The 12362-nt window shown below is 43.9% G+C and overlaps 1 protein-coding gene across 3 annotated transcripts in view; it reads left to right on the forward strand.

Moving 5' to 3' along the window:
• LOC124625759 (actin cytoskeleton-regulatory complex protein PAN1-like) overlaps nt 1-12362 on the forward strand; it is a 278818-nt gene that overhangs the window by 21651 nt on the left and 244805 nt on the right. The window lies entirely within an intron of this gene.

A 12362-nucleotide genomic window follows, 5' to 3' on the forward strand; every position in this document is an offset into this window, starting at 1 on the left:
GCACAAAACGTCAGCTATAGGGCTTCTAAGTGCTTCTGAATAGAAACTATGAAAGTGTTGACGCGGATAAGTTAGTGGGGACAGTTACGAAACTCATGTCAGCGCTTACTCCCATTGGACCAAGCGATGCCGATTGACCGCTGTTACCCTCAACCAGAGACATCAGGGAAGTGATATGTAAATGTCAGCGCCGTTATCAGGGTCACTTGCTTCTGGTTTTACAAACTGCACTCTCTGCTTTTCCTTTAAGTAACAGCTAAGCGGTCCTCAAGAGGCAGAAAGTGCCCCGTTCTAGTCACCCCATCAAGGAAAAGTCCTTCTCAGTTTCGGGAATTTAACAGGGGTCTTCCGAATGGCAGACAAACATGCTGACCCGTTAGGCTGGTATTACACTATCATATTCCTTTGTCAAAGTTGATAGGTCAAATATTTATGTCAAAGAAATTTTATAGTGTAAAAGGGAACTTCGTCAAATCTCGCCTTTGGTCAAAGAAATAACATCAAATCTAGGGCTTCGCCGTAGATTTGATCATAAGTCGTTCGTCATGTGTCCTCTGCAGCGTGAAATACAATCGCTTGGAGCGCTGGCATCGCTTCAGCTATTTGACGTCTGTAGTGTGTTTGTAAACATGGCTGCAAAGTTTAGTCGGTGTGTTCCTTCGACTCTTTACGATAACCTTACTTCTAGAGGGTTTAGGGAGTGAGAGAGAGACACAATGCATGCGATTAATCAGTTGCTTCTGAACATCAACAAAAGAAAAACGAGGATAATGGAATGTAGTCGAATTAAGTCCGGTGATGCTGCGGGAATTAGATTAGGAAATGAGACACTTAAAGTAGTAAAGGAGTTTTGCTATTGGGGGAGCAAAATAACTGATGATGCTCGAAGTAGAGAGGATATAAAATGTAAACTGGCAATGGCAAGGAAAGCGTTTCTGAAGAAGAGAAATTTGTTAACATCCAGTATTGATTTATGTGAGAGGAAGTCGTTTCTGAAAGTATTTGTATGGAGTGTAGCCATGTATGGAAGTGAAACGTGGACGATAAATAATTTAGACAAAAAGAGAACAGAAGCTTTCGAAATGTGGTGCTACAGAAGAATGCTGAAGATGAGATGGGTAGATCACATAACTAATGAGGAGGTATTGAATAGAATTGGGGAGAAGAGGAGTTTGTGGCACAACTTGACTAGAAGAAGGGATCGGTTGGTAGGTCATGTTCTGAGGCATCAAGGGATCACCAATTTAGTACTGGAGGGCAGCGCGGAGGGTAAAAATCGTAGAGGGAGACTAAGAGATGAATACAATAAGCAGATTCAGAAGGTTGTGGGCTGCAGTAGGTACTGGGAGATGAAGAGGCTTGCACAGGATAGAGTAGCATGGAGAGCTGCATCAAACCAGTCTCAGGACTGAAGACCACAACAACAACAACAGTGGATTATGCCGTAGGTGACTTCAAATCCACAATCACGGCTACAGCCCTCAAGCTCATCGGGAAACACCAAGCCAGTTTTCCAGGGAAACACCAAGCCAGTTTTCCAAAAAAAAAAAAATCTTGGATCTCCATTCTGTTTGTGTATTTTGGAACTGTGGATGTCAAGTTAAAAAAGTGCCTGATCTCTTCGTACTTCTCATTAATTTTGTACTAGTTGGAACACTAACTCTGTTAATTAAATTATTCAAAACTAAGGAGTTCTTAATGTCCATATGGTGCACTAAACATTTAGTTATCTTCAGGTATTCTTCCTTCAGTGCTTTAGAAATCACACGTTTATGGAATGGTTAATGTGCACAGTGGCATTCGAGCGCTGTATAGTAAGAGTAGCTCTCTCTTGTAGCAAGAAGTTGCAGTGTTATGGTGAACCTATCTTCTGCACATACATCATTACTCAAGTGAGTATTCTGCTTTGTAATATAAGGAGCCACTTCACTGTGCAAATACTGAAATGCACTCTCTTCTATTCGTGAGCTGTTTATACAAAACTTTACGTCCTCAACTTTCAGCTCTCGTAAAAGTTATGATGAATGCTTTTACTATCTCGACCCACAGTTTCACCCAAGTATGTTCTTTTTGTCCGTCGCTTCTCTTCCAAATGCATACACAATGCAATTGTGAGACACGCAAGTGCAGCGCTTAATAACCAGTTATTGTTGTCCGCTGGCTTGGATTCTGACGTAAAATATGATAACCCTTTTTAGCGCCACGTCGAAGATCTTTGCCAAAGAAATTTGACGAATATTTGATCATATTTGTTTGTCAAAGAAATATGATAGTACAGTACCGGCCTTAGCAACGGGGGTGAACGGCGCCCCTAAAGTCGAGTGTAATGCAATTAATGTTTGTTGTTTTCAACTAATAATTCTTTGTAAAAAAAAAAAAAAGTCATTGATTTTCGTGATTAACCTTGACCGTGTGTGTTGATGAACGAATTTTAATGACATCTCCGTTCAAGGATGTATTGTCCTGTAAACTAATAACAATTACAAACGGTGTCAGTTTTTAAGACTATCGAGAAGACTAAATGCATCGCTGCTGCTAGCTTTGTTCCACGACAGCAGCAAACTGCGCGGAGACCGGTTTCTGTGCTGTCGGCGGAAAGTTTCTATCACAGGAATGTGACTTGGTGGGGCCATGTGGTGGGGTTTGAAGTACAGGGGTGGGGGTAACTAGCAGATCCCGCAGAGCAGGTCGAATTGACCGTACGCTAGCGACATAAGTATGTCGATTGAAGGATAGTGATATTGCCGATGCTCATCTGCTTGTACGACAGAATTAGTAAGCCTGCTAGGCCTCTAGTTTGAGAGAAGGAGCGTTGTCTTTTATTTCTCTCTTGTCTAAGCATAGAAACACATGCCTTAATGTGCCTATGTATTCAGTAAAATGATCTGTAGGCACACATTTTCGTCACTGATCTGACGCGCACTGAGAACATACGCGGCGAGAAGTGAAAGATTTTACGCAAGGCCTCAATACGGGATTCCCGTGTTGTCCCGAACGCCAGCTGGCGAGTGCGGGTTTCCACATTGAAGCGTGACTGATTTAACTTAATGATTCGTGTACCATGCGTCAGAAGCACTGAAGACCTGTCGGTATAGCGTACTTGCAGCGCGCTAGCTTCCGAGACAGGGAGGTAAACCACACAGGAACAAATCCCTGTCGCCGATTAATGACTGAATGACTGTGATCTAATAAACAAGACGCCTGGATGGGGTTTTTGGGCGGTTTTCCACCATCGTTTAGGCCAGTGGTAGTCAACTTTTTCTCCTACCGCTCATTTTTCTACCTCCGTTAGTAGTAAAATTTTCTGACCACAGTAATGGTTCAAATGTTCGTGAATTCCTAAGGGACCAAACTCCTGAGGTCATCGGTCCCTAGACTTACACACTGGGCCGGCCGTTGTGGCCGAGCGGTTCTAGGCGCTACAGTCTGGAGCCGAGCGACCGCTACGGTCGGAGGTTCGAATCCTGCCTCGAGCGTGGATGTGTGTGATGTCCTTAGGTTGGTTAGGTTTAAGTAGTTCTAAGTCTAGGCGACTGATGACCTCAGATGTTAAGTCCCATAGTGCTCAGAGCCATTTGAACCATTTTTTTACACACTGCTTAAACTAAACATAAACTAACTTATGCTAAGAACAACACACACACCCACGCCCGAGTGAGGACTCGAACCTCACGGGAGGGCAGCGGAATCCGTGACATTGCGCCTCAAACCGCGCGGCCACACCGCGTGGCCGCGCTAATGGTGATTTATAAAGAAGGGACTAACTTTACTTCTAAAATTTATAAAGCAGAGTTACAGCAAGTTAAGATATGTAACAACAATTACTTACAAAATATTTTACGCCAAAAATTTTATGAAAACGAGAATGTTTTTTAATAATTCGTACAGTCTGCCGACCACCATGGAACCTGGAATGTCCGCTAGTGGGCGGTAGGGACCAGGTTGACTACCACTGGTTTAGTCAAATCGTGGGATGGTCCCCAAATTCCACCTCAGAGAATATAATACAGGAACAGTTAAAATACGATAACACACTAACCAAAGTTCACCCGATCGCAGACAGGCGGGGCACATGACGCCCTTGACGAGCTCCAGGAACCACGTCGGGCCACAAATGTAAATAATGAAACAAAATTTGCCACTTCCTGAAAGAACGGCTACGGAAAAGAAAGAAGTTTAGCGCACTGCTGAAACTAAGTTTCAAGTATTCAATAGCTGAGGCAGGAGAGCCTTTGGTATGTGCTGTTACGTAAGTTCTGTTAAGTCTCTGTAGTTTCCAAATACAGAGTATGTGAAATATTTTGAAAAATCCGCCTCAGTTGCGAAAATTTTCTGGTCTTTACCCAGGTTTCGGCTAGAATAATCTAGCCCTCTTCAGAAGCATAAAATTACTATAACACGCCAGAGTAAGGCACAGTCAACTGTAGGTAGGCTGTTTAGGTTTTTATGTTGGTGAAAACACTGACTGTGCTGTGTACAGTTTGTGGCTGGTTTGCATCATTGGAATTTGCTATTGTAGTGTTGGGCAGTTGGATGTGAACAGCGCGTAGCGTTGCGCAGTTGGAGGTGAGCCGCCAGCAGTGGTGGATGTGGGGAGAGAGATGGCGGAGTTTTGAGAGCGGATGATCTGGACGTGTGTCCATCAGAGACAGTAAATTTGTAAGACTGGATGTCATGAACTGATATATAACTTTTGAACACTATTAAGGTAAATACATTGTTTGTTCTTTATCAAAATCTTTCATTTGCTAACCATGCCTATCAGTAGTTAGTGCCTTCCGTAGTTTGAATCTTTTATTTAGCTGGCAGTAGTGGCGCTCGCTGTATTGCAGTAGTTCGAGTAATGAAGATTTTTGTGAGGTAAGTGATTCATGAAAGGTATAGGTTATTGTTAGTCAGGGCCATTCTTTTGATTATTGAAAGTCAGATTGCGTTGCGCTAAAAATATTGTGTGTCAGTTTAGTGATGGTCAGAATAAGTAAAGAGAAAAATGTCTGAGTAAGTTCAGTTTTGCTCAGCTGTTTGAAAATCAAATAGCGGGTTTATCAGCACAGCAATTCATTAATTTTTCTAAGGGGACGTTTCACAACATTAAAATTAAAACCTATAGTACCGTGGTACCATGTCGAATTAAAACTACTTAACTGAGGGCCAGCCCCGGCATCACTTCATCACGCGGTCGGTTGGCAGTGGCAACTACCTTGGCTCTCGTAGCCGGGGCTGGCCTTCAGTTAAGTAGTTTTAATTCGACATGGCACCACGGTACTAAAGGTTTTAATTTTTAATGTTGACTGTGCCTTAATCTGGCATGCTATAGTAATTTTATGCTTCTGAAGAAGGCTAGATTATTCTAGCCGAAACCTGACCAGAAAATTTTCGCAATTGAGGCGGATTTTTCAATATATTGGTCCATCACAGTTGCTGACGAGGCTGCAAAATGCTAAAAATTCTTATACAAGGTGAAAAGTATGTAAACCGACAAACTCTGGGAGGTTGTAGGGGACATCAAAACAAATATTTTTCCCTAATGTCATTTTTTTCCTATGAGGATTATTTAAACCGGTGGAGGCGGTATTACGCTCTTCAGTTGTTAGAGGCCGTATTACGATCTTTAGTTGTTAGAGGTCGTATTACGCTCTTCACTTGTATAGGAAACTGCTGTCCACCATTGTAGTAGTGCATTGTCTCTGTTTACTAATGGAGCGATACACCTGGAAGGAGTACACTGATATGGTTGGTGCGTACTACGTAGCGCACCACAACGGACGAGCTGCAAAGCAGGTTTATCAACAAAATATCCTAATCGCCGTATCCCGCATCATACGACCTTTGCTGCTGTGTGCCAACGTCTGCATGAGACCGGGTCATTTAGCAGATCACCTGGACAGGGATGCCGCCGCACGGTAAGAACGGTGCAAATTGAGGAAGCTGTCTTGCAGCATGTGGAAAGGGGTCCTTCAGTCAGCACTTGACGAATCAGACCAATGTAAGAACAGTCTTCGAGAGCAATTGTTAGTTCCATTTCACTTACAGCGTGTCCATAACCTGGAACCAGTTTATTATCCACCCAGAGCACAGTTTTCGCAGTGGTTCCTGGAACAGTGTGAAATGCATCCTACATTTCCATCCTCTGTGTTGTTTATCGATGAAGCAACGTTCGGGTGTGATGGAGTCTTCAACATGCACAATTCGCATGTTTGGAGTGAAGATAACCCACATGCCACAGTTACTAGCGCTCATCAAGTGCGGCTCTTCGTTAATGTGTGGGTCGGTGTTGTTGGGGACTGGTTAATTGGGCCGTATCTGTTACCTAGGCCAGTCAATTGCAGGCATTATTACCAAAAAATGGTTTAAATGGCTCTGAGCACTATGGGACTTAACTGCTGTGGTCATCAGTCCCCTAGAACATAGAACTACTTAAACCTAACTAACCTAAGGACATCACATACACCCATGCCCGAGGCAGGATTCGAACCTGCGACCGTAGCAGCAGCGCGGCTCCGGACTGGAGCGCGTAGAACCGCACAGTAGCAGCAGCAGGAACAATTCAGGATACTAAAAAATGGCTCTGAGCACTATGGGACTTAACAGCTGTGGTCATCAGTCCCCTAGAACTTAGAACTACTTAAACCTAACTAACCTAAGGACATCACACACATCCATGCCCGAGGCAGGATTCGAACCTGCGACCGTAGCAGTCGCGCGGTTCCGGACTGCGCGTCTAGAACCGCGAGACCACCGCAGCCGGCCAATTCAGGATACTCCTGGGGTTTTTGCCCGTGTCAGACAGAACATGATCCGACGGTGTAACCTTTGTTTACGTGCCAATGGAGGAATTTTTTGGAAATCTACTGTCATTGAAATTGGGTTGTGTTAATGTGTCGTCTCTTGGTCATAAAAAAAATGGAAAAGTGTTCGTTGGTTTAACTAATTTGCGGCCAGAGAAATCTTCCTCTGCCGGGTTTAAATGCTCCTCATGGGAAAAAATGACATTATGGAAAAATATTTGTTTTGATGTCCCCTACAACCTCCCAGACTTTGTCGGTTTAAATACTTTTTACCCTGTAGAGTACGTGCACTGTCAGCTATCTGGACACCAATATGTAATACGGAGTTGACCACTAGACGTCACGAGAGGTTGACCCATCTGTGTTAAAGGAGATGGGGAGAACTGTCAGTAACAGCAGAATGGGTCTTTCAGGAGGGGTCAGTGACTTCGAACGTGCAATAGTCACTGGCTATCACCTGAGTAACAAATCCATCACGGATGTTTCAAGCCTGCTAAGGCTGTTCGACTTGACTGCTGGTGATGGGATTGTGAAATTGAAACTCGAAGGAACAATCCCAATTAATTCAAGGTTACGCAGGCGTCATGTACTGACGGACTGAGACCATCCAGCACGCGGAGGGTGGCTTTAAAAATTGTAAGAAATCAGGGGAAGGACTCACGCATGCATCAAAGCGCTGCAAACGGTCCATATAGCACAATGACTGTCATACGGAGTTGGGAAAAAAAAGGAGCACAATCGTCCAGCATAAGCCACATATTTCTGTAGTCAGTGGTAAGTGATGCTTTAGGTGGATGAAAGAGCGACTCCATGATCAGTATAGACTGAAAATCAGTAATTTGGAGTGATGAATCACACTACACACTGTTGCAATCCGAGGGAAGGGTTTGAATTTGGCGAATGTCTGCGGGACGTTACCTGACATCACGTGTATTGAAACCTGGTAGTCAAGGGAAGCAGGATTGGGTTACGATTGTGGATGGGGCCGTAATCAGTTACTGTTGCTTTCCTTTTACAGTTACACACAATTTATTTTAAACCAGTAATTCCAGACTCAACAATAAATAAAAATACGACACGTTATTAATGAAGGAATAAACAGCTGTGTAAATAATAGTGTTTTCAGTGAGTTACAATTTAGCGTAGCACCATTAAATACAGATAATGGTTTAAAAGCAAGCCACTGAGATCTGGGCAGAAAGCCTTACACGCCAGGAATGGCAATAAATTAAGAATTGCTTAAAACTCGCTGCAACTTACAAATTAGGTATTGAAATATTAAAGGCAAGTCGCTACAAACACAGCAGAAGGCATCAGAGTCCAGGAATGGCAGTAAATAAGGTTTTAAGGCTTCCCGCTAAAATACAAATACCAAATTAGAATTTTAAGGCAAATGACCACAATCACGGCTGAAGGCCTTACACGCCACGAACGGCAATAATGTAAACAATTTAGAAACCTGCTCTAAAACAGCAAATACAATAGCAAAGGTTAATTAAAAAAAAAAAAAAAAAAAAAAAAAAAAGAACAAGCAACTGATCACCAAACGGGTGAAATAAGATTATGGTAAACTTTGTAACACAATCCTTAACATCCACTGAGCACTACACTGCTAGATTTATTCCAAAAGGAGACCAGAACTATTTAAATATACATATATAATCTTTAATGTAGGCATTACAAGGTATTGTAATAAATAATACAATAATAAAACACAGGAAGAGTACATAAGTTCCTTAAAGGGTACTGAGGCAGATTATATCCGCAGCAGGGGTGGACTGAAGGAGCGTTACACTGAACTACTGGCCATCAGACCTCATTTTAGAACACACATGTCTTACAAGAACCAAGGAGACACAGACGGTGCTCCAGGAATCGACCTCTGAGAAGGTCCGGCAACAAACACTTTCGCGAGTGATGAGATAGGCAGCCAAGAGTTGCATTCACTTCACAAGATGGTAACTCAGCCTAGTGGTAGTGCAACGCCGCGCGGGATTAGCCGAGCGGTCTTGGGCGCTGCAGTCATGGACTGTGCGGCTGGTCCCGGCGGAGGTTGGAATCCTCCCTCGGGCATGGGTGCGTGTGTGTTTGTGCTTAGGATAATTTAGGTTAAGTAGTGTGTAAGCTTTGGGACTGATGACCTTAGCAGTTAAGTCCCATAAGATTTCACACACATTTGAACATTTTTTTGGCTGTGCAACGAATAACTAATGATAATCTTCCTGAAGCTACCTGACGTCCGATAAACCAAATGCAACGATGTAACAATACGCCAAAGCCGGGACTGGCATTCTGCACTACGCCCCCAGAATACTGTGTTCAGAGCGCCTGGAACTAGAAAGGAACCACTACCACCAGAGTAGAAGAAACACCAACCGGCGTATAATCAGGAAACCTGTCAAAACTACACACCCTACCGGACAGCAGCGGCGAGGCGAGGAAACGTACACTACGCTCAGGGCAGGTAACTGGGGCGTTAGCGGCCATTAGGCAAGAAAAATTATCGCTCGTTGATCTTAACAAATTGTAACAAGTTGAACGTAGTAAATAGTAATAAGAAGTCGAGGAAAGCTAATTAGATTCGCCTTCCCCAAGCACTCGCTGCTCTTCGCCTCGCCGACACTACAAGCAGCAACACGAACCCAGTCAGTGGAGAATCGCGAGATATCACAATGGTGGAGGTTTCTCTACTTGGATTGAAACTGCATTTCAAAGCTTGCTGGATCCGGTTTACGACGAGGTCGTGCAACCTCGTGACCACAGCCCTTCCATCCGGCAGTCCATGCGTGCCGCCAGCGGTCCCGGCGTCCCCCCGCACTGCGCGGACCTGGCTCCTCCTGAGTCCCAACCGAACTGGTCCACTCATACGACCTGGAAAAACAAAAACGTCGCCCCAAAGATAGGGCAACAGATACTACATATCGATAACCGCCGCTGCTGCCACTAGCGGACAGGCAACGCTTGCGAAACCGAGTTGCGCTAGTCAACACGAAAAGAACACAAACTGCAACCATGCCAACAGAGGGTGGAAACCTACAAACAGCGCCAACGCGAGCCGCAGCACGGCTCATGTAATAGCAAGAGTGAAACACAGAGGAGGTGATGTTGCGATATGAGGGTTTTCCATGGTTTGTGTGTGGTCCCCTTATTGCGCTCCAGAAAACGCTAAATGGGGAAAAATCTGAACATATTTCACAGCATTGTGCGTACTGTAGGCAAACAGCTCCGAGGCGGTGATTGGTTACATCAGCATGACTGTGTGTAACACGCGTGGGTGCCCAACTGGTGAAGGACTCTTTAAACTGTTTCACACTTTGACCGTTCGCCCTGTAGTCGCGACTGAGTACCTGATACTCCCGCGACGGTCGTATTTTCTGCTCATGGCACTGCTGCCGCTTTGCCTGAAATTACGTATCTAAATAGGCAAGCGGGTTTAGGGGAGCCACTCAACATTAAACACAACACTGTCCTACATCTGGTATGAACAACTGTATTCTGAGACAATAAGAAAATCGCAAGTTGCACTGTTTACACTCGTAAGTCGTAATTGTTGAAACCAATTAACATTCTTGGTGATTAGCTGTCCACAATTATCACTTCCTGGTTACGGCACAGTATTCGTGACGACGTTAATCTCTGTCACTATTATACTCTAAGACGTCACACGTATTTCACAGTCTTACCCTGGCCGAACCTTCGGCGATAGATACACAGGCAGTGATGATGATTATCTGTCCACAGTATCACTTGGACCGGCGCAAGCGAAACCGACACGATGCGGGTGACTGTTGATGATGCGCAGTCCGGATGGTCGGACGAAAGTTCTTCCGCTCGTCACGCATACACAGATATCTGGTACCAGTCCTCCTTGACACCGGTAATAATATAGCACTGTTCATAAAGTTAACTTACAGTTCTCATTTGTTACGAGCATGCGCGTAACCGTCGCGGCGCGGCTAATGGTTGATGCGAAATGCGATGACCGAACGCACGTCCTCACACTCGTTACAAGACATTGGCACTTGATTGCACTCCTTTGTAGTAAACTATTTTACTGATTCACATTAGTTCATTCTGGGAGGCTGAATACGACGCGGATGATTGAGGTTGTACAGTACGACACGCAAACGGGCGGATACTCCAATACGTTATTGGTGGCACTCCTCATATTTAATTACTTCTTTACGCACTTTCATTGAAGTCTACTTCCGTATGTCATTAGTTCACAATAATAGCACTTGCGGCCACACTTGAACTTCTACAATAACAACTTTGCGTCCCATGCTCGACTCTGCAAAACACAGCCGCTGACAAAGATACTCCACAACCAAACCAACGATATGACAATACTCTTACAAGTGCACCCTGTCATAAAGCAGCAGCTGTGAAGCGGACAAAATCGATCCTAAAATGTACTGGCCCGCCTAGAGTCCCGACCTCAACCCGATGGAACAACTTTGGGTCGAGTTAGAACATCCTCTTTCCCCCTCACCCCAGCGTCCAGCATTACAACCTTCTCCATATCATTCTCCACTAATAGGGGTCCGGATACTTTTGATCAAATAGCGAATATGTCATAGGGATCTGAATATGTGTAACCAATCCTAGATGAAAGTAGCAAGATTTCCGCGAGGCTTGAAAAGTCATAGAAACCATTGTCACACAATTAATTTCTTATATTTAGTGTACCCAGAAAGCGGAAAATTACTTTTTTGTTTCGCACCGATAACCAGCTATGTTAGAACAAATTTCCAATGATAACTAACATTTAAATGGTTCATGTCGATGGGAAAGTTCACCACTCGTGTGGACGGGGTTTGTTAACTCGCTCTGTTTCGCAAAGACACAGTTAATAATAACAAAAGGAAAATAAATTAGAAACGTAGCACATGGTATCAAATACGACATTCAATAAAACTACTGGGCCATCGCAGACTACTGGCGTTTCATCTCCTATGCTTTCCAGTTTGTCAATGAAAGACTATTTGACAGTGGTCTGCACATATTATGTAGCTTACCCTCAGATGTGAAAGAACTGTTACAAGCCGAGTTGTGCACCTCATTCATTACTGGAAAGATACATAAGTTAATGTGACCTCGTCTAAAGTAACTCAATGGCATTATAATTTCAGAAATATTTAAATCTACCATCGAGTTGTTGATGTTCATATCATTTTCTTTTTAGACAGTATTGACGATTACACTCTAACAGCATACGTTGTTTCGTGGCGAAAGACTTTTCGAAACATCGAAATAGGCTGGCGAGGAGAAGAGTACATCCCACAGTAGTGTGTCACCCACGACCGTGTGTCAGTTCATTAGGTTAAGTGGGACCTGTCGTTTCTAAGAGATACTTCGCACTGTCTCAGCTGTAGCCAAACAGTTACGTAACCAAAACCTTCCAGCCCTGCTCTGGACGCGCAGACTTAAAGTGGATAGACGAGCACGCTCACTGACTTTACGCGTCTAACCTTGGCAACGAACTGAACACGCTGTTTCTGGAGGTGATACACACTGCAGCAACAGGAAAATAATCATTTTGGTAGCTATTTGAAGTTGTGCTTATGTTTCTTG

This window comes from Schistocerca americana, chromosome 8, assembly GCF_021461395.2.
Source record: "Schistocerca americana isolate TAMUIC-IGC-003095 chromosome 8, iqSchAmer2.1, whole genome shotgun sequence".
Classification (NCBI taxonomy): Eukaryota; Metazoa; Arthropoda; class Insecta; order Orthoptera; family Acrididae; genus Schistocerca; species Schistocerca americana.